Source organism: Pseudorca crassidens, chromosome 5 (assembly GCF_039906515.1).
Source record: "Pseudorca crassidens isolate mPseCra1 chromosome 5, mPseCra1.hap1, whole genome shotgun sequence".
Lineage (NCBI taxonomy): Eukaryota > Metazoa > Chordata > Mammalia > Artiodactyla > Delphinidae > Pseudorca > Pseudorca crassidens.
In genome coordinates, this window is record NC_090300.1 from 62968253 (window position 1) to 62991704 (window position 23452).

At 36.3% G+C, this 23452-nt stretch overlaps 1 long non-coding RNA gene across 8 annotated transcripts in view; it reads right to left on the bottom strand.

Annotated features, from left to right (window-relative positions):
• Positions 1-22605: 22605 nt before the first annotated feature.
• The window catches only part of LOC137224941 (uncharacterized), a 367121-nt gene continuing 366274 nt past the window's right edge, over positions 22606-23452 (bottom strand). For all 8 annotated transcript variants that reach the window (XR_010943584.1, XR_010943580.1, XR_010943579.1 and 5 more), the window contains 2 exons: positions 23034-23089; positions 22606-22758 (listed from right to left, as the gene is read on the bottom strand). This is a non-coding gene — a long non-coding RNA (uncharacterized lncRNA). The remainder of the gene's footprint in view (positions 22759-23033; positions 23090-23452) is intronic.

Below are 23452 nucleotides of genomic sequence, written 5' to 3' on the forward strand. Positions count from 1 at the left end.
GGAGAACACTTGGTGCGACAGAGGAGGTATATGATTGAGCATTGATTTAAGAAATTGCACACCCATTAGGCCATCAAAATGCTTGAGGCATCAAGCTTCCCATGTTCCTTAGTCCCCTACACAGAATATCAGAAGACTATTTCCACAGTCCCTCAGTTAACAGAGAAAAAGTGAATGCCTTCCTGTTCTGTGGTTTTCCATGACCTTGGACAGAAGATTGGGCGGCCTTTAGTCTACTGGGTGCTCATTACATTCACCTGGGCAGAGGCTGACAATGAGGGTTTGTCACTTTAATTCTCAGAGAAGTACTATAGCACGGGTGGATTTCACCAGATTCTGGTTTCAATCAGATACACATTTGAGTTGTGACCCTACCACTTACTGGCTGTATAATCTTGAACAAAGTAATTAACCTATCTAAACCTCAGTTTTTATTCTGCACAGTGGAGATCATTGTAATAACAGTTAACCTTCATGGATGGTTTCCTATGTGCCAGACACAGTGTCGTTTGCTTTATGTTGATTATCTACTTTTATTCTTCTGTCAAGCCTGAGTTCCATACTATTACCACCCTCCCATTTTTATAGATTTGGAAACTGAAGCTTAGAGAACTTTAAATCGTTACTCAAGGTTACATCTACAAGGTGATGGAGTTGCGATTCTGCCTCAGTAAGAGAGTTAGTGCTGCCATGATGGAAACCTCAATTTCCTCTTGAGTAGTTTTGAGGAGGAGAATGGGGTATGGAAAAGTACTTTGTAAACAATAAAGTGCTAAGAACATGTGAATAATTCTTTAATGCAGGCTGAGACCGCATGTTGCATTCTGCATCTGTGCCCTGACCCTGAGTGCTAAGGGGACAGTTGGGGAGAGGTCAGTGTCGGGGAGCCAGCCAGCAAAAACATGAAAGCTGACCTAGACCTTGAAGGAGAAGTAGGGTTGGTCTCGTCAGAACCACCTTTATGTAATTTACCTGTGCATAAGCTTCAAGGAGTTACACAAATTCATTAGCAGAGAAACTCTATGTTTCTTTACAACACAAAAGACAAATTGCCAATGAGGTTCTATTAGCACAAAGAGAAACTTTTTCTATTAATGACTGGGTTGAGCAATTCTCAGAATTGGAATTGTTGATGTTCCTTAATATGACAAAGTCTCCATGTGGAAAAAGCAAATGTCAATGAGTTGATCTACATCTTGTGAAGAAAGCATGATCATTCAGTTTTAGAATAATTCAATTTCCATTTCAAAACAAGAGGAAGGAAGAAAACCTGTCTTTATTCTACAGAACTGAAAAAAATACTTTAAAGAGACTAGTTTGCTTTATTAATTAATCATTCATTCATTCAAAAAGCATTTACTAAGTACCTTAAATGCACTAAGCCCTGTGGTAGCTTAGTGCTGAGTTTCTATTATTCTGGAATTCCCCAGAAGTTCCAATGAGAAGCATTGTGGGAAACAAAAATATCAGGAGAGTTAGCTTTAATTTGTCACAAGACAGGCTTCATTACCTCTTTCCAAGTGATGATCTGAAAATTATATATCAAATTCAATGCTTTAGTTTGTTGGGAGAAATGCTTCCACTGTAATAAGTCTAGGACACGCCACCACTCAGTGCTCACAAGAAGCACTGTGTGCACTCTGTGTGTAGGTCACAGCAGACTTGCTGCTATAGTGTCCTATGAATCACCACACTGACATAGGATTCTGAAATTTAAATAGCTGCTTTGAAGCAGCAGAGTTCTCTGACTGAACTTCTAGAACAGAAGACCCATCTCTACTGGAGACTTTATTTCCAAATTGACTTCCATTTATATGGGGCAATTCAGACTTTCTTCCTTAAGCTAGCATTTTAAGTAACATTTAGTAAATCTAGGGTAGAGTAATAACAGTGCCACTTTTCTAAAGTCAGTTTACCAGTAGAAGCCACTTCATGTTCTCCAAATATTTGTTGGTAAGGCTGTTATTATTTTTATCATTTTAGCAGGCATATGTCTTATGTAGTATATGAAGGCAGTCATCCCTGAAGGAACATTCTGAGCTGAATTCAGGCTGCGTGTCATGTTTTTACATCTGAAAGCATATGCTTCAGAATATACTAAACCTAAGAAATTGTGAGCAGCAGAACAACATGTACATCAAACTGTGATGACATTTTGGTAAGAAAACTAAATCGTAAAATCCCCAAAGGGAATACTACATATTTTCTGTGGGTGCACATCAATTCATAGGACAAGTATGGAAAGTTATACACCAAACTGATGATGATATTACTTTGAGATGAGAGTGGGAAAAGTCAAAGAGGGGATCTAAACAGTGATGAGAAGATAAGGAGATAGGTTCCTTCCAGCGTTCTTCTCTGTCATCCTTAGGGTGCAGCCTTCATTCTCACAACCCAATATGACTGCTAGAGGGCTAGCCATCACTTCTGAGTTCTAGGGACTAGGATGGAGGGATGGGAAAAAAAAAAAAAAGGCAACACAACACGTTTGCCAACTATCCTTTAAGGCAATTTCCCAGATTGTCATATAACATTTTCATGTACATCTTATTAACCTGAATTTAGTCAGGTGATGGATTCTACTTGCAAGGGAGGCTGAAAAATGTCATTGTTATTTCACCTGGCCATGTCCCCAGCTCAAGTGAGGGATTTTACTGCTAAGTCAAAAAGGGAGAATGGATGCTGGGGTACGCACTTCAGGTCTTTTGCCTCAGTCACCAAATGTCTTTGACTAAACCTGTAATGTTTTAACGTTTTATAAATGGGTGAATTTATATATTATTTGTGTAACTAAAAATCATTTTTGAAATAAAAGGGGGAGGTATTTTATTTTTTGAGACACTACTCATCTGAAAATGTTTATGACACCTTCAAATTGTATATAATTGACTCTTAGACTATAAATTTTACACAGGAGGAAAATCCAGTTTCCCCTCCAAGCCCACTGTGATTAGATGGGGTGAGAGGAGTCTCAGCAACTTAAATGAGTTTAGCTTTGGGATTCAGCGCTATAAATTCTTGACCTGCACCCCACTCTGATAACCTGACCAAGTAATTTCTATTCTTCCCTGCCTTGGTTTTTTAAGTTTTAGTCAAATACACATAACACAAAATTTACCATCTTAACTGTTTATAAACTACACAGTTCAGCAGTATTAAGTACATACACACTGTAGTACAGCCCCAATTTCCAGAACTCTTTTTATCTTGCTAAACTAAATCTCTATACCTATTAAACATTTCCCAATCATCCCCTCCCTCTAGCCCTTGGCAACCACCATTATACTCTGTCTCTATAATTTTGAGAACTCTGGGGACCTCACAGTAAGTAGAATCACACAGTATTTGTCTTTTTGTGATTGGTTTATTTCATTTAGCTTATTATCCTCAAAGTTCACCCATGTTGTAGCATGTGTCAGAATTTCCTTCCTTTTTAAGGCCAATATTTAATTTTATGTGTATACCAGTTTTTGCTTATCCATTCATACATGAATGGACACTTGAGTTGCTTCCACTTTTTGGATAACTGAATAATGCTGCTATGAACATGGATATACAAATACATCGTTGAGATCCTGCTTCCATTTCTTTTGGGTATATACCAAGAAGTGGAACTAGTGGATCATATGGTAATCCTATTTTTAATTTTTTGAGGAACCACCATACTGTTTCCCATAATAAATGCATCATTTTGTATTCTCACCAACAGTGCACAAGGGCTCAAATTTCTCCACATCTTTGTCAACACCTGTTACTTTTTTTTTAATAGTAGCTATTTTAATAGCGTCATAGTTTTGATTTGTACATCCCTAATGATTAGTGATGTTGGGCACCTTTTCATGTGCTTGTTGGTCATTGTTGGTCATTTGTATATCTTCTTTAGAGAAATGCTTATTCAAATCCTTTTCCATTTTTTAAAAATTATGTAAGTTTCAGGTGTACAGCATTATAATTTGACATCTGTACACACTACAAAGGGATCACCACAAGTCAGTTATCATCCACTGCCATACGGTTGACCCCTTTCACCCATTTCACCCACCCTTCAACCTCCTTCCCTTCTGATAACCATTAATAAGATTTATGTATGCATGAGTTTGCTTTTATTTTGTTTCTTCTGTTTTTTTTTTAAAGATTACCATCCATTTTATCACAATTGACAGAACTACATTCTTTTTTTTGGCTGAGTAGTATTCCATTGTGTATATATACTACAGCTTCTTTATCCATTTATCCACTGATGGACAATTAGGTTGTTTCCATATCTTTGATATTGTAAGTAATGCTGCAGTGAACATAGGGGTGCACATATCTTTTTGAATTAATGTTTTTGTCCTCCTCAGATAAATGCCGAGGAGTGGAATGGCTTATCATATGGGAGTTCTATTCTTAATTTTTTGAGGAATCTCCAAACTGTTTTTTTTTTTAACATCTTTATTGGAGTATAATTATTTTACAATGGTGTGTTAGTTTCTGCTTTATAACAAAGTGAATCAACTATACATATACATATATCCCCATATCTCCTCCCTCTTGCATCTCCCACCCACCCTCCCTATCCCACCCCTCTAGGTGGACAAAAAGCACCGAGCTCATCTCCCTGCGCTATATGCGGCTGCTTCCCACTAGCTATCTATTTTACATTTGGTAGTATTTATAAGTCCATGCCACTCTCTCACTTCGTCCCAGCTTACCCTTCCCCCTCCCTGTGTCCTCAAGTCCATTCTCTATGTCTGCATCTTTATTCCTGTCCTGCCCCTAAGTTCTTCATAACCTTTTTTTTTTTTTAGATTCCATATATATGTGTTAGCATACGGTATTTGTTTTTCTCTTTCTGATATACTTCACTCTGTATGACAGACTAGGTTCATCTACTTCACTACAAATAACTCAATTTCGTTTCTTTTTATGGTTGAGTAATATTCCACCTTATATATGTGCCACATCTTCTTTATCCATTCATCTGACGATGGACACTTAGATTGTTCCATGTCCTGGCTATTCTAAATAGGCTGCAAAGAAAATTGTGGTACATGACTCTTTATGAATTAAGGTTTTCTCAGGGTACATGCCCAGTAGTGGGATTGCTGGGTCATATGGTAGTTCTATTTTCAGTTTTTTAAGGAACCTCCATACCGTTCTCCATAGTGGCTGTATCAATTTACATTCCCACCAAGAGTGCAAGAGGGTTACCTTTTCTCCACACCCTCTCCAGCATTTATTGTTTGTAGATTATTTGATGATGGCCATTCTGACTAGTGTGAGGTAATACTTCATTGTAGTTTTGATTTGCATTTCTCTAATGATTAGTGATGTTGAGCATGCTTTCATGTGTTAGTTGGCAATCTGTATATCTTCTTTGGAGAAATGTCAATTTAGGTCTTCTGCCCATTGTTCGATTGGGTTTTTCTTTTTTTGATATTGAGTTGCATGAGCTGCTTGTAAATTTTGGAGATTAAACCTTTGTCAGTTTCTTCATTAGCAAATATATTCTCCAATTCTGAGGGGTGTCTTTTCGTCTTGTTTATGGTTTCCTTTGCTGTGCAAAAGCTTTGAAGTTTCATTAGGTCCCATTTGTTTATTTTTGTTTTTATTTCCATTTCTCTAGGAGGTGGGTCACAAAGGATCTTGCTGTGATTTATGTCATAGAGGGTTCTACCTATGTTTTCCTCTAAGAGTTTTATAGTGTCTGGCCTTATATTTAGATCTTTAATCCATTTTGAGTTTATTTTTGTGTAGGGTGTTAGGGAGTGTTCTAATTTCAGTCCTTTACATGTAGCTGTCCAGTTTTCCAAGCACTACTTATTGAAGAGGCTGTCTTTTCTGCATTGTGTATTCTTGCCTTCTTTATCAAAGATAAGGTGACCATACGTGCATGGATTTATCTATGGGCTTTCTATCCTGTTCAATTAGTCTATATGTTTTTGTGCCAATACCATACTGTCTTGATTACTGTAGCTTTGTAATATAGTCTGAAGACCAGGCGCCTGATTCCTCCAGCTCCATTTTTCTTTCTCAAGATTGCTTTAGCTATTTGGGGTCTTTTGTGTTTCCATACAAATTGTGAGATATTTTTGTTCTAGTTCTGTGAAAAATGCCATTGGTAGTTTGATAGGGATTGCATTGAATCTGTAGATTGCTTTGGGTAGTATAGTCATTTTCACTATGTTGATTCTTCCAATCCACAAACATGGTATATCTCTCCATCTGTTTGTATCATCTTTAATTTCTTTCATCAGTGTCTTATAGTGTTCTGCATACAGGTCTTTTGTCTCCTTATGTAGGTTTATTCCTAGGTATTTTATTCTTTCTGTTGCAGTGGTAAATGTGAGTGTTTCTTTAATTTCTCTTTCAGATTTTTCATCCTTAATGTATAGGAATGTCAGAGCTTTCTGTGCATTAATTTTGTATCCTGCTACTTTACCAAATTAGTTGATTAGCTCTAGTAGTTTTCTGGTAGCATCTTTAGGATTCTCTATGTATAGTATCATGTCATCTGCAAACAGTGACAGCTTTACTTCTTCCTTTCTGATTTGGATTCCTTTCATTTCTTTTTCTTCTCTGACTGCTGTGGTTAAAACTTCCAAAACTATGTTGAATAATAGTGGTGAGAGTGGACAACTTTGTCTTGTTCCTGATCTTAGTAGAAATGGTTTCAGTTTTTCAACATGTTGGCTGTGGGTTTGTCATATATGGCCTTTATTATGTTGAGGTAAGTTCCCTCTATGCCTACTTTCTGGAGGGTTTTTATCATCAGTGGGTGTTGAATTTTGTTGAAAGCTTTTTCTGCATGCATTCAGATGATCATATGGTTTTTATTCTTCAATTTGTTAAAATGGTGTGTCACATTGATTGATTTGCGTATATTGAAGAATCCTTGCATTCCTGGGATAAATCCCATTTGATGATGGTATATGATCCTTTTAATGTGCTGCTGGAATCCTTTTGCTAGTGTTTTCTTGAGTATTTTTGCGTCTATGTTCATCAGTGATATTGGTCTGTAGTTTTCTTTTTTTGTGACATCTTTGTCTGGTTTTCATATCAGGGTGACAGTGGTCTCGTAAAATGAGTTTGGGAGTGTTCCTCCCTCTGCTATATTTTGGAAGGGTTTGAGCAGGAAACGTGTTAGCTCTTCTCTAAATGTTTGATAGAATTCACCTGTGAAGCCACCTGGTCCTGGGCTTTCCTTTGTTGGAAGAGTTTTAATCACAGCCTCAAGTTCAGTGCTTGTGATTGTTCTGTTTATATTTTCTATTTCTTTCTGGTTCAGTCTTGGAAGGTTGTGTTTTTCTAAGAATTTGTCCATTTCTTCCAGGTTGCCCATTTTATTGGCATATAGTTGCTTGTAGTAATCTCTCATGATCCTTTGTATTTCTGCAATGTCAGTTGTTACTTCTCCTTTTTCATTTCTAATTCTATTGATTTGAGTCTTCTCCCTTTTTTACTTGATGAGTCTGGCTAATGGTTTATCAATTTTGTTTATCTTCTCAAAGAACCAGCTTTTAGTTTTATTGATCTTTGCTATCATTTCCTTCATTTCTTTTTCATTTATTTCTGATCTGATCTTTATGATTTCTTTCCTTCTGCTAATTTTGGAGTTTTTTGTTCTTATTTCTCTAATTGCTTTAGGTGTAAGGTTAGGTTGTTTATTTGAGCTGTTTCTTGTTTCTGGAGCTAGGATTGTATTGCTATAAACTTCCCTCTTAGAACTGCTTTTGCTGCATCCCATAGGTTTTGGGTGGTCATGTTTTCATTGTCATCTGTTTCTAGGTATTTTTTTATCTCCTCTTTGATTTCTTCAGTGATCTCTTGATATTTAGTAGTGTATTGTTTAGCCTCCATGTGTTTGTGTTTTTTACAGATTTTTTTTCCTGTTATTGATATCTAATCTCATACGTTGTACTCAGAAAAGATAACTTGATACAATTTCAATTTTCTTAAATTTACCAAGGCTTGCTTTGTGACCCAAGATATGATCTATCCTGGAGAATGTTCCATGAGCACTTGAGAAGAAAGTGTATTCTTTTGTCTTTGGATGGAATGTCCTATAAATATCAATTAAGTCCATCTTGTTTAATGTGCATTGAAAGCTTTTGTTTCCTTATTTATTTTCATTTTGGATGATCTGTCCATTGGTGAAAGTGGGGTGTTAAATACCCCTACTATGATTGTGTTAGTGTCGATTTCCCCTTTTACAGCTGTTAGCATTTGCCTTATGTATGGCGGTGCTCCTATGTTGGGTGCACAATATTTACAATTGATATATCTTCTTCTTGGATTGATCCCTTGATCATTATGTAGTATCCTTCTTTATTGTAGTAAAGAAGGTTTACTATTGAAGTAAATAAAGTCTTTATTTTAAAGCCTATTTTGTCTGATATGAGAATTGCTACTCCAGCTTTCTTTTGATTTCTATTTGCTTGTAATAATTTTTTCCATCCCCTCACTTTCAGTCTGTATGTGTCCCTAGGTATGAAGTGGGTCTCTTGTGGACAGCATATATAGGGTCTTGTTTTTGTATCCATTCAGCCAGTCTATGTCTTTTGGTGGGAGCATTTAATCCATTTATATTTAAGGTAGTTATCGATATGTATGTTGCTATTACCATTTTCTTAATTATTTTGGGTTTGTTATTGTAGGTCTTTTCCTTCTCTTGTGTTTCCTGCCTAGAGAAGCTCCTTTAGCGGTTGTTGTAAAGGTGGTTTGGTGATGCTGAATTCTCTTAGCTTTTGCTTGTCTGTAAAGGTTTTAATTTTTCCGTGGAATCTGAATGAGATCCTTGCTGAGTAATCTTGGTTGTAGGTTTTTCCCTTTTATCACTTTAAATATGTCCTGCCACTCCCTTCTGACTTGCAGAGTTTCTGCTGAATGATCAGCTGTTAACCTTATGGGGATTCCCTTGTATGTTATTTGTTGCTTTCACCTTGCTGCTTTTAATATTTTTTCTTTGTATTTAATTTTTGATAGTCTGAGTAATATGTGTCTTGGAGTGTTTCTCCTTGGATTTATCCGATATGGGACTCTCTGTGCTTCCTGGACTTGATTAACTATTTCCTTTCCCATATTAGGGAAGTTTTCAACTCTAACCTCTTCAAATATTTCTCAATCCCTTTCTTTTTCTCTCCTCTTATGGGACCCCTATATTTTGAATGTTGGTGCATTTAATGTTGTCCCAGAGGTCTCTAAGACTGTCCTCATTTTTTTTCATTCTTTTCTCCTTATTCTGCTCCATGGCAATTATTTCCTCTATTTCATCTTCCAGGTCACTTATCCGTTCTTCTGCCTCAGTTATTCTGCTATTGATCCCTTCTAGAGAATTTTTCATTTCATTTACTGTGTTGTTCATCATTGTTTGTTTGCTCTTTAGTTCTTCTATGTCCGTCTTAAACGTTTCTTGTATTTTCTCCATTCTATTTCCAAGATTTTGGATCATCTTTACTATCATTATTCTGAATTCTTTTACAGGTAGACTGCCTATTTCCTCTTCATTTGTTTGGTCTGGTGGGTTTTTACCTTGCTCCTTCATCTGCTGTGTGTTTCTCTGTCTTCTCATTTTGCTTAGCTTACTGTGTTTGGGGTCTCCTTTTTGCAGGCTGCAGGTTCATAGTTCCCGTTGTTTTTGGTGTCTGCCCTCAGTGACTAAGGTTGGTTCAGTGAGTTATGTAGGCTTCCTGGTGGAAGGGACTGGTGCCTGTGTTCTAGTGGATGAGGTTGGATCTTGTCTTTCTGGTGGGCCGGACTGCATCCAGTGGTGTGTTTTGGGGTGCCTGAGAACTTATGATTTTAGGCAGCCTCTCTGCTAATGGGTGGGTTTGTGTTCCTGTCTTGGTAGTTGTTTGGCATGGGGTGTCCAGCACTGGAGCTTGCTGGTCATTGAGTGGAGCTGGGTTTTGGCATTGAGATGGAGATCTTTGGGAGTGCTTTTGCCATTTGATATTACATGGGGCTGGGAGGTCTCTTTTGGACCAGTGTCCTGAACTCCGCTCTCCCTCCTGAGAGCCTCAGGCCTGACAGCCAGCCGAAGCACCAAGACCCTGTCAGGCACATGGTATGCATGTATATAAGGCAGCACTCCCCATCTGTTTATGCAAGCTGGAGAGAAAGGTGTCATCCTTGTCACATATATAATGGGCATAAAAAGATATCAAATGCAGCAGCTGTGCCCAGTTAGAGTGGTGCAGTGGGCATTGTGCAAGTGGGCACCTGGCTCATATAGCCATTTCTTATACAGGTGTGAAAAAAAATCAAGAAAAAATAAATCAAATCTTTGTGAAGCTATTTTTATGAAGACATTCTGTGTATTTTAACAGTATAAAGTTTTAAATGTCTAATTTTCAACATGGTAATATTTACAGGTTATATACCTACAGCCAAAGTTTAGTCTGATGCAAGTGATGGACAACAGAACACAGTCAATTGTTTGTTTTATATGTTTTATATTTTTAGAATTCAGATGCCTCGATATATCTCCCATTTTGATAAATAGAAGCACCTTTTTAAGCATATTGGTTTGGCCAAAAAGCTCATTCAGGTTTTTCCATAACATTTTACAGAAAAACCCGAATGAACTTTTTGGCCAACCCAATATTAAAAAATGAACACTGACCACCTATTTTGTGCCAGGCACTGTGCTATTTACTGCATATACAGAGATGAATAGCATTATCTCCACCTTCAAGAAACATCCTAAACATCCCAAATAGCTTGTGTGTCTTCTACCCATTTTCCCTGTCATCAATCCTGGTGGATGGCTTAATTCTGTAGAAAGGAAGAGAAGCTTAGCTTGTTCATATGCAAGCAGTTGATAAGCAAATTTTACTTGGCTATTTTACTTGGATCACATTTCATCACTATCATTTCATGAGCTTCTTCAGCGCTGCCCAATATAGTAGTGAATAGACAAATCTGGCTATTTAAGTTAATTAAAATAAAAGAAAATAAATTAAATCAGTTATTCAGTCACACTAACCACATTTCAAATGATCACTAGCCACATGAGGCTAGTGGCTAGTGTGTTGGACAGTGCAGGTATAGAACGTTTCCATCACTGCAGAATGTTCTGTTAAACAGAACTGTTTTAGAGTATGGCTTTTGCTTTTTAAAGGTATTGTCTTTGGTTATAGAGTTAGTAATCCTAATTTTTCATAGCAGCAAATTACTCATATGTCAGACTGAAGCCCAAATTAGATATGCAGATATAGAGATGCATATGCAGATATAGATATGAATATTTATTCTATACAGGTACCCAACTCTGACATTCATTCTTAAGGAGGAAAAGGATAAGTCAGTCAGTAATTAGCACAATCAACCCTCTGAACTTTAAATCTGAGCGGGTGACAGTTTCAGCAATTCTTTGTGGCTTTTACACTATGATTGAAATTTTCCTGGCTGCTGTATTCTCTAAGGTGATCATTTTGGAAAGTATAAAATCTGTAATTACAGCATTAGCTCACAGAAGAATTAGACAGGGTATGTGCTTTGTAAATGTCATTTGATATTTGCATGTGGCATTTAAATTCCTCCTAGTGTTAATGAACCACAGAGTTCTTTGTATTGTTTCTGAATTGTTTCTTTCGTTAATTTTGATTCTCCTTGCAGCCAGCATTTTAAAAGTTACTGGAAAAGTTAGACTTTTGTGTTTAATAATGCCACTGACATTCAGTAAGCTTAATAAAGAAATGAGAACACAAGAACTATGTGAGGAGATTTTAATTTCTGATCTACTGTTTCCTTGAATTAATTACTGGAGAAAGTAGAATGGGCTCCCCAAATCTGATCCTCAGGGTTCAAGGAGGGGGAAGAAATAAAACAAGTACAGATGGACATAGTGAACTGCATTACAAGTTGATTAAATATCATAATGAAGACATGTTCTCATGCAATTTTTTTGAATTTTACTATTTGTTTTTATGGTTTCTATTAGTGTGTGACTAGGATGGTAAGTTTTACTTTACATGAGCAATTTTCCTCACATTTGTAAGTCATTCATTTTGGCTCTTGGCACTATTTCTTAATAGTATCTTCAATGGTCAAGGGTTCTTGAATTTTCATTGTCATTAACACGGGTGTTTATTTTCATGAATGAAACTCTTCATCTTGAAAAATCTTATTTGGCTTTAAATAGTTTTTAATTACGTTGATGCTCTGGGTTTCTTTGTTTGTTTCTGTCATGTAAGCAGGATCTAACATATAGTGATCCTCTGGCCAACTTTGGCACTGCTCTGCTTTACAGAATCCTCACTGGGGCCCTCAGTCATGTATTCATCATGCATATGTTCACCCCCATATTCCCTTATAATTAATAATCCAGTGTGATCTGACAGAACACATTTGAATTTTATAACTTCTACTGGACTTCTTTTAAAAAGTTTATTATACTTTTAAAATTGCAGTTCAAAGCAAACTTAAAGAACATAGATAAGCAAATTTTTCTTATTTTCTTAAAAGGAATATTCATAGTCTCCTCCTACCCTGCAAAGATAGGCACTGTGAACATCAGGGTTAGGTCCTTTTCTCTATGTATACATGTGTATGCACATATATTTTTCACAAATACAGAATCATATATATTATTTTATAACATGGACTTTTTATTTCACTATTTATCCTGAATATCTTTCTTATCCTATAACCTCTTAAGAAATGATAAAGTGTTCTAGAACATCATTTGTAATGCAAATACATAATTTACTGAACTATCCGTATCACTGAATATTTTACTTGTTTCTGACACTGTGGCTTTTTATTATCTATAACCTTTTGATTTGTTCACTCTAGTACACATTTACTTTTTATATTAGTAGAGAAATTTCTGAAAATTATTAGAAATAGCCAAATTTTAGTATTCTTCTATTTTCATATAACAATCTACCTTAATTTTGCTCATCCAAAACAATAATTGATAACTTATTTGACTCAGCCCTGTGGAATCGCACATTTTCTCAGCATTCAGTTCCTCAGCTTTTTACCCACTTGCCAATGCCTTTTTCCTACACTCCCTCTTGCTCACATCCTGTCTTCCTAAAAACCTACTCCTATGTATTTTATTAACAGGGATACATAATTAATTAAAAACAACTTAATGTTTTCCTTCCTGAAGTTATTTGCATTTTAACAGGGGTCAAACCCTTATATTAACAAGATGAGTCTCTAATGGAGGAATTGTAGGCATCCACCAGAAGGTTGGAGAAGACCCCAATAAACAAAGGAAGGAACATTGTACAGAAGGGTGAAAGAATGTATCAAGTTCAATAAATGGTAGATATTATGATCCTGGACCACAAAGTATCAGGCTCCTAGTAGAAGAGGATCAGATTGGATTTATCACACCGGAATTATTATAGAGGCTTTGTGTACTGTGCTAAGGGGCTGGGGTTCAACTCTTTAGGCCAGTGTTTCACCATCCCAGCTGCCCATTAGAACTGCCTGGGGAGATTTTTTAAAGTACAGATGTCCAGGGGCTTCCCTAGTGGTGCAGTGGTTGAGAGTCCATCTGCCGATGCAGGGGACACAGGTTCGTGCCCCAGTCTGGGAAGATACCACATGCCGCGGAGCGGCTGGGGCCCTGAGCCATGGCCGTTGAGCCTGCGCATCCGGAGCCTGTGCTCCGCAACGGGAGAGGCCGCAACAGTGAGAGTCCCGCGTACCGCAAAAAAAATAAAGTACAGATGTCCAGGACCCATCTACATGTGTTTGAGGGGTAGCAGAGATGTTAGTTCCACTTTGGATGAGACAAGTTGGGGATACCTGTGGGGCACTGAAGATGAAGATGGAAATAACTCATTAGTGGTGGGATATATGAGCCTGGAGCTTTGTAGAAGGCTGTGAGCCCTAAATTTCTGTGGGTACAGAGCACATGGTACATTAACCTAAGTATAGGTAAAGTTGTGGTTGAGTCTCAACCTAACAACATAGCAGCTCTCTAACCTTGGGCAAATTACTTCTCTTTGAACCTCAGTTTCTTAATTTGTAAATGAAGGTGCTATGGGAGCCAAATGAGATATAAATGAGAGAGTGCTTTGTGAAGTATTATGTGGCTATGCAGTTTTATTATTATCATTAATGACTCATGTACATATAATCAAAATATTTTCTTTGTGTGCACATGGTGCAGAAGAAAATATTAGACCAGGAACAAATGATTTGTCTTCAAGTCTCAATTTTGTTATTCTCTACCTGGTGATGTTAGGTACTTTATATCACTCCTTATACGTCAACATCCATAAAGTGAAAGTTGGATGAGATCAGTGGTTTTGAAACTTCGCTCAGCGGAGCCTTAGCATTTTTAATTGAGATACCTCAGGGGCTCCAAAGGGATGGGGCATGGGGAGACTACAACAGTCCTGCTTTCAGCTGGCTTATGTATTGAACTTTTCTATGGGGTTCTTTAAAAGAACATGTTTTAAAGCTAGGAACAGAAAAGTCTGAAAACTTCTGAGTTAGATGATCTCAAACGAACTTTCCTTCTGGAACATCCTGTGGTCCTACAGTATTATAAATGATTCATCCTCTCCAAATCCCTGCCTTCTCCACAAGGTTGTATGCAGGAATAGTTATGAAAAGGCTCCCAAAGCTGTAAGATAATTCTCTAAAGTTGCTTACTGACAATATCCAGATACCAAGTGATATTATATCCACATCCACACTATGTCACTTAATTGGATTTTTTATTCTTTATTTTTTATGTATAAATATTGCAGGATAGGGATGAAAATACTCATCATACATGCCAACTCTAGTAGTTACCTAGACCCTATGATAACCTGGTTTCTTTGTTTGCATTTGGGTTCCCCAGTAAAGAATGCTGTGATCAACTATTAATTTCTAACATAAGCATAGAAAGAACACAGGCACACATATTAGTATTTTTCATTCCTCTTAGAGGCAAAAATTTGCTTCCTGTGTGGTCAGTACAGCTTGATTCCAAAACATGCCTCCTACTTTCACTTTTGCATATAGGGGTTTTATTCCTGTGGGGAATTATGCCTAAATTTCACAGCTGAGCTCTCTCCTGTGGTACCAAGGGAATTCTGTCCTATTAAAAAAAAAAAGTCGTATTCAGTAAGTGTAAGGGAACTTCCTCGACCTGATAAAGGGCATTTTAGTGATGAAAGACTTACCCCTAAGGTCAGGAACAAGGTAAGGATGTCTTATCTCACTACTTCTATTTAACAGTGTACTGGATGTTCTCACCAGTGTGATAAAGCAATAAAAAGTTCCTGGAAAAGGCCTTTTATCCAGAATATATAAAGAATTCTTACAATCCAGTAAAAAGAAGATAAAACAACCCAATTTAAAAATGGGCAAAAAGATATTAATAGACATTTCATCACAGAAGATATATAGGTGTCAAATAAGCACAAAGAAATATGCTCAGTATCATGAGTCATTGGTGAAATGCAAATAAAAACTTCAATGATATACCCCTACACATTTGCTAGAATGGCTAAAATATAAAAGACTGTCTACGCAAAATGTTGGTGAAGACATGGAGCAACTGGAACTCTCACACACTGCTGGTGGAAATGTAAAATGATACTACTTTGGAAGATAGTTTGGTAGTATCTTAAAAAGTTAAATATGTTGGGACTTCCCTGGTGGCACAGTGGTTAAGAATCTGTCCCCCCGCCAATGCAGGGGACACCAGTTTGAGCCCTGGTCCAGAAAGATCCCACATGCCGCAGAGCAGCTAAGCCTGTGTGCCACAACTGCCGAGCCTGCGCTCTAGAGCCTGCGAGCCACAACAACTGAGCCCACGTTCCACAACTACTGAAGCCCGCACGCCTAGAGATCCGCAACAAGAGAGGCCACCACAATGAGAAGCCTGCGCACCGCAACGAAGAGTAGCCCCCGCTCGCCGCAACCAGAGAAAGCCCGTGTGCAGCAACAAAGACCTGACGCTGCCATAAATAAATAAATAAATAAATTTTTTAAAAAGTTAAATACATGCCTACTATACTACTCAAACATTTCACTCACTCCTAGGGATTTACCCAAGAAAAACAAAAGCAAATGTTGACTCAAAGACTTACACACTATACTCATAGCCACTTTATTTTTAGTAGCCCCAAATTGGAAATTACCCAAATGTCCACATTACCACCTGTCTACTAGGTAAATGAATAAACGAATTGTGGTATAGCCATAGAATGGAATACTTCTCAGCAACAAGAGGGTACGACCACTGATATATGCAAAAACAGGGATATACCTCAAAATATATTTTTGAAGTGAAAAACGCCAGACAAAATATAGATACTATGTAATTTTATTCATACAAACTCTAGAAAATGCAAATTACACTATAATAATAGAAAGCAGATCAGTGGTTGCTTTGGGACAACAGGGGTGGGATGGCAGGGACCAAGGAGGAGCAGGAGGAAAAGATTACAAAGAGACTTTTGGGGGTGATGGATATGTTCATTATTTTGACTGTGGTGATGCTTTCATGAGTCTACACATACGTAAAAACGCATCAAACTATAATTTTTAAACATACGGGGTTTACTGTATGTCAGTCAGACCTCAATAAAGTTTCAACAAAAATTAATTACCTGTCATTTTTGGTGAGTATTAGTCTTCTATTTTTACTTCATTAGAAAGAAACCCATGACTTGCTGTGGAACTTGAGCAAGTTACTAACATCACTGGGATTCAATTTCCTCAATTTTAAGAAAGAGTTGACTTCTACAATGATAAAAGATCCCTTCCATCATCTCTCATTTATGATATATAAGCCACATTCAAGAATATGGAAGAAGTCCTAAACTCTGATACTTAAATTTTAATGATAAAGAAATTTTCTTCTGGAATAAGGAAGGGTGGCAGCATTATAATTTGACATATAGACTCTGACTGTGGCTCTTGTACCATCAGCTGCTATGGCTCCTTTTATGGAATTTTCAGTTTGTGAGGCATTTGTGGAAGATTACACCTGAGCCCAGGCTGAGTTGGTCCCAGGATGATAATCAACCAACAGGAGGATTTGAGGTATCTGAATGCCCCTGGGTCACTTGAGATTCTTTTTAGACCTTATACAATTAATATAAATTTGTAGTGTCCATGAGATTGAAATTGATGTAGGCTGAAAAGCCAGAATGCTTTAAAATTCTGTTCCAAAACTTCTTAAATGCTTATAAACAATGCTTTCTGGAATGATAGGAATTGAAAGGAGTGTGAATAATTTTATTAATATTAATCTTTATTTTCCAAACAATAATTGAAAGAACAAACTAATAAATAATGTTAGCACTCATTGAATGCTTATTTGGTTTCAGGCACTGTGCTTTGCATATGTTATATCATTTAATCCTCAAAACTATTCAATATTATGTTTACTTTTTTATAAAAAAAACGTGAAGGATGCCATTCCTGAGACAAATGCCCAGTATCACATAGGTAGTAAAGTGCCAAGTATTAACTATTTTCATCACAGTATTTACAGATCATAAATTTAACCTGAGCCATGTGGGTTTTTGATTCTGTTTCATTCCACTTCTAACTTACAGACTGGCCTTCAAAGTCACTTAACACTCTTCATGTTCTGAGGTCTGCACTTTGAAAATGAAGATAATGATTTTCTTACAATCCACACACAGAGGACATAAGAAATAAGACATAATCAGATGGCAAAGAAAACCTATTTGCATTGATAGCAACATCTTCTATAAAAATTAGAAAAATAATTTTCATAGGTTTGGTATTTATCATTTATAGGTGTATCCCAAATGTCAACACAATTAATCTTGCTTTTATTTTTTTAAGATTAAAATAAAATTGACAACATTTCTATCCTTTTAGGAAGTAGAAAACTCACCGCCTTTCCCCACCACCCCACCTTCAGAGAGTTCTCTATTAACTGGTGTTTTCTATTAACTGGTGTTTTCAGAGAGTTATCTATTAACTGGTGTTTTCCTGGACACCCGTAGTTCTCATTTTCTATTCTAGCTGAACTCTGGGTCTCACTGTTATTTCATCCCCAATGATTATTCTTTTTGCTCTGTGTTACACAAAAATAGGGAGGGGCAAAGATTTTCTTTGATTCCAAAATTATGTCAATTTGTATAGATAACACCTCTCTTTTAAGGCAATGGAAGAGGGGAGTTACAGCACAAAACTACACAGAAAACAGTTTAAAACAGAGCATTAGACAATTCTTTTCTTAAGACTCTTTCCATAGCCCTGTTAGCAGAAATTATTCACCAACTTGCTCTCTTCTGCCATATAATCTGAGCACTTTTTCTGTCTAATACCTCTGTCATCTTTCTCTCCCTCATTGAAACCCCCATATTTGTGATAAATTTCCATGATGAACAATTTAGCTAATACTTTCATACATTTCCTTCCAAACTATAATCCTCCATCCTTATCTTCCACACTAACAGGCAGTTTCCTTTTCAAAAACATTTGTCTCCCTAAGAGAAATTCAGATGCCATCCACTGACATACACTTTTTAAAAACCTCATTTCACATTTAATGTGCTAATACCTTGCTAATTTGCAATTACTTGTCTGGTAACCTTAATACAAACCAGAAAGTAAGCATAAATGGTTCACAGGAAGCCAAACTCACCATCTCAGGCAACTTATTTATAAAAATAAAATTGTATAAGAAGTAACAGTAATGATCAAAATGATAAGAAAAACATTAAAAGAGTTTGTCTTACAGATACATGTAAATCAATGAAAGTAGAACACTCCTTCACACCATATACAAAAATAAACTCAAAATGGTTTAAAGACCTAAATATAAGACATGACACCATAAAACTCCTAGAAGAGAACACAGGCAAAACATTCTAGGACATAAATCATAGCAATATTTTCTTAGATCAGTCTCCCAAGGAGAAAGAAATAAAAGCAAAAATAAATAATAAAAGCTTTTGCACAGCAAAAAAAACCATCAACAAAATGAAAAGACAGCCTACAGAATGGGAGAAAATATTTGCAAATGATGTGACCAACAAGGGGTTAATATCCAAAATATACAAACAGCTCATACAACTCAATAACAGAAAGCAAACAGCCCAATCAAGGAATGGGCAAAAGACCTAAATAGACATCTCTCCAAAGAAGACGGCCAAGAGGCACATGAAAAGATTCAACATTGCTAATTATTAGAAGAATGCAAATCAAAACCACAGTGAGGTATTGCCTCACATCTGTCAGAATGGCTATCATCAAAAAGTCTTCTAATAATAAATGCTACAGAGGGTGTGGAGAAAAGGGAACCCTCCTACACTGTTGGTGGGAATTAAAATTGGTGCAGCCACCATGGAGAACAGTATGGAGGTTCCTTAAAAACTTAAAATAGAGTTACCATATGATCCAGCAATACCACTCCTGGGCATTATCCAGAGAAAACCATAATTCAAAAAGATACATGCCCCCCAATGTTCATAGCAGCACTATTCCTAATAGCCAATATATGGAAACAACCCAAGTGCCCATCAACAGACAATGGGTTTAAGATGTGGTAAATATATACAATGGAATACTACTCAGCCATAAAAAAGATGAAATATTGCCATTTGTAGCAACATGGTTAGACCTAGAAAATATCACACCAAGTGAAGTAAGTCAGATAGAGAAAGACAAATATTATATGATATCACTTATATGTGGAATCTAAAAGATAATACAAATGAATCTATATATAAGACAGAAATAGACTCATAGACATAGAAAATGAACTTATGGTTACCAAAGGGGAAAGAGAAGGGGGAGAGGGATAAATTTGGAGTATGAGATTAACAAATACAAAGTACTATACATAAAACAGATAAGCAACAGGATTTACTACCTAGCACAGGGAACAATATTCAATATCTTATAATAACTTATAATGGAAAATAATCTAAAAAAATATTATATATATATAATTAAATCACTTTGCTATATACCTGAAACTAACACAGCATTGTATATCAATTATACTTCAATCAAAAGAAGAGTTTGTCTTAAATGTAAAACAAAACAAAAGAACCCTCAAAAGCCGAAGTTCTCTTAGTAAAAATGCTTCCTTCCATTGTTTAAAAAATGAGCTGTAATTAAGGAGTATAAGAACAGTTCCTGGATATGACATGCTCTCAGATATGATTATAATACATTAATGAACTAATTTTGCATGAGATGGATGAATGATTAGAAAATAGCAATTATGATAAAATAAGGTACACACGAAGATAAGCCAACTCTGCTGCACAAAGTACTGGGAAAGAAAAGAAAGAAAACTGAGACAAAAAGCAAAAACAAAAAATAACCGTTACTGGAATACAAAAGCCTAGAATTTTCTCTTTGATAACTAGTAGGGGCAGTATGAAGCTTTAATTCAAATATTTGAAATTCCCTGCTAATTTTAAATCCAATACCACCAGCTAGATTATGAAATAAATTTTGTAAAGGAAAAAAAATGGTTGAAATATTTACATATTTGACCACAACATTTTAATAAATATAAATAAACAGATGAATTATTAACTTCCTACTTTGTACAGCAAAATCTTCAAGAAGGAGACACCACTGACCTAGGCTTTAAAGGAATAACATTTACTAAATTTAGAGCCATGACACTCCAGGTGGAGGAAGCACAAAAGCCAAGGCGCAAACGAGCCAATTACTTTTTATTCCATCAAGAGGATACTAATATCATCATGGATGAGTAGAATGTAGCTTCTGGAATGAAAAGCTGAGGGGTCACTACTCCAATGAAATGAGTGATAGAATGATTAAGTTAAAATAAGTATTTCTTCAGGATACTGGTAGAGTTGATAAAAAGTCCTGAATTTTTTCTTTTCTCTTTCTCTTTTTTTTTTTTTGGAGGGGTGTTAGAGGAGGTTGGGGAAGAGAATTCAACACTGACACAAGTTATTAACAAAAATATGTACATTTAACTTAAATTTACAGGTTAGTCTTATGATGTGACTAATGCCATTGTCTAATACAAATGTCTGGAACACATTTTTCTCTATGTATTTATATTAGTATTTATTATTTCTTTATTATATGCATGTTATGTTACTTATCAAGTAAACCCAAATACATGGAACATCTAAACTTTGTATGCAAGGAAGTAAATAATATACTCAAGCAATCTAGTGCACATTCCAAGAAAAAATGCATTCACTATGTCCCCCAAATCTCAGGCTATTTTTCCATTCTCCTTCAATTCAAAGATCTTGTCTAACCACAGACTGAGAACCACTCAAAGAAGCTAGAATCACTCCAGGGAATTTTATATTTAGCAACTCACCTGGGTCACTGGTTTCTGTCCATGCCCCATATTTAATATAATATGCTAATCTTTGAATATTGAAGTTTTCCAAATAATCAAGTTTTCTATGAATGACCTAGCCACGAGTACACACATTAGCAATTCATTATGTTTAATTTAGACCTCATCAGTGCCTTACATCAAGTCCTAAAAAGACACAAAACAATATATTCTGAAAAGTATTGGGTTCTACCTTTTGATATTTTTAAGGGTGCATTCCTTTCTTTCATGAATTCAAATGCTGTACTTTCTGGGCTTAACCTCTGTGTCAAGCTGTCAAGATGATAACCATCTGTTTGATTGGTAATTTTTTTTTTTACTATGTTTGACATACTTTTAATGGTTTCTATTGATTTTTTTTTCCTAGCAATTGTATATGGTGATCAAAATATTTAATATGTGACTTTCCTGTTCTGTCTTCAAGTAGACAGTATAAGCTGTGCTCAAAAATATATTTTAAAAAATCCATATAAGACAGTGTTATGAACATTGTACATGAAAAAGGTATAAAGAATTTAGCAAACTGGCTCTTGTTCCCATAATGAAACTTAAAAATAAGATTTAAAGTAGATTATAAAACAATCTTTAAAAACACACACAAACAAAAACAACTGAGCAAAGAATAAGAAAAAACAGAAATTTGATGACCAGCAAAGTTTTCCATAGTGAGCTCAGAAAAATCAAAGACCAGTTTGCCGAAAGAAATAAAACCTGTAAGGCAATTAAATGTCTTCCAGGGCATTAAATGATTGCCCCAACCATCACTCTCCTCTTTCCTCCTCCTTTCTTAGTCTGGAAAGGAACAGTAGTGGAAATTCTGCAGAGATTCTTATACATTGTGAAAATCGCCTAATCAGCTTTGTAAAAGCTATGGAATCTCAATTACCATCATATCTTAATAGGATTTGGAATCCAATTGATCCAAATTTTGTCTAGATGCCATTTGTGTGGCAAAATGAACCAGACTATTTTCTTTCTTTCTGAACTATACATTTGAGTTTTTGTACAAGAAAAATGTATCCTAACACCCCACCCCTGTGCGACACATTCTTTTAAACCCCCAGCACAGTAGCACCAACAGGATTTTTCATGGAGGCAGTACACAGGCTACTCCTGAACAACCAACTATTTTGCAGACTGGCTTTCTCCTCAAATTTGGCTCCTAGATGCTCAGAGCACCCACCTGAGCAGACATATCCTACATCTTCAGATGAGAGAGATAAATGAACTCCACAGAGGACAATATGAATTCTAAGATAGAAGTTGAGGAGGAAAATCAACCCCCTTACTCTTTTTTACAGGACTAGAAAAAGTTGTGTGTGTGCTTACCTGATGGCAGTGAGCTTGCTCTCTGTGCCAGTGACATTAATCCGGAAGCTAATGTGAACTGTGCCTGACTTCAGAATAGCAGCTCCTTCTGCTATTATCTGACAGCACTACCCTTTCAGAGAGTCTTCTGGCTTTGTGCTGTGGACATTTGCTTCCTGAAAAGATAGTTGATTTGACAGTTTAACTTTGTGAAGGTTGGGTGAATCTAATGATATTTTTCCCCATATAAGTTGCATGCATGTGAAATTGAACTTAGACATGATTAAGAGGAGTCTTTTCTGCCCATTTAGCCTTTGCATCATTTACCAGATGCAGATATCTTAGGAAGATAGAATCTAAATTTCTAAGTTATTTTGGATGCTTAAGTAAGTCCTGGGTGAACATGAAGGTTGGATGAGTCAACTAGAATTTTAGAGTTGGCTAGACTTACTTTGGAACTAGGACTTGCAGCTGGCAACTGGGCAGTGATTCAGGAGGTAGCTGATGCTAAAAGAAAAAAAAGAATGTATTAGACTTATATGGTTATAAGCAGCTCCTAACCTCTTTAAAAACACCCCTAATTTCCCTTGTGGTAGTTTCTTTTTCCATCCAAATAGTTTCTGGATGTTAATTTTAATCTGATTTCATCTGGACACCAATGTGGGGAGAATAAAGGGCAAGGCAGGTGAGTAGCAGAGGGAATTTTATCTGAGCTCCAATCATTCACTGGTGCCTCTGGTTGTAAACACCAGAAAAATGAAAGCGACAGAAATAGCTAAAAGCAAATTTAAGAAGAGAAGCTGGAATGCTCAAGTCCAAAAGTAGTTACTAGAGGAAGGAGAAGCTCAGAAATTAATGTGTAATTAATGT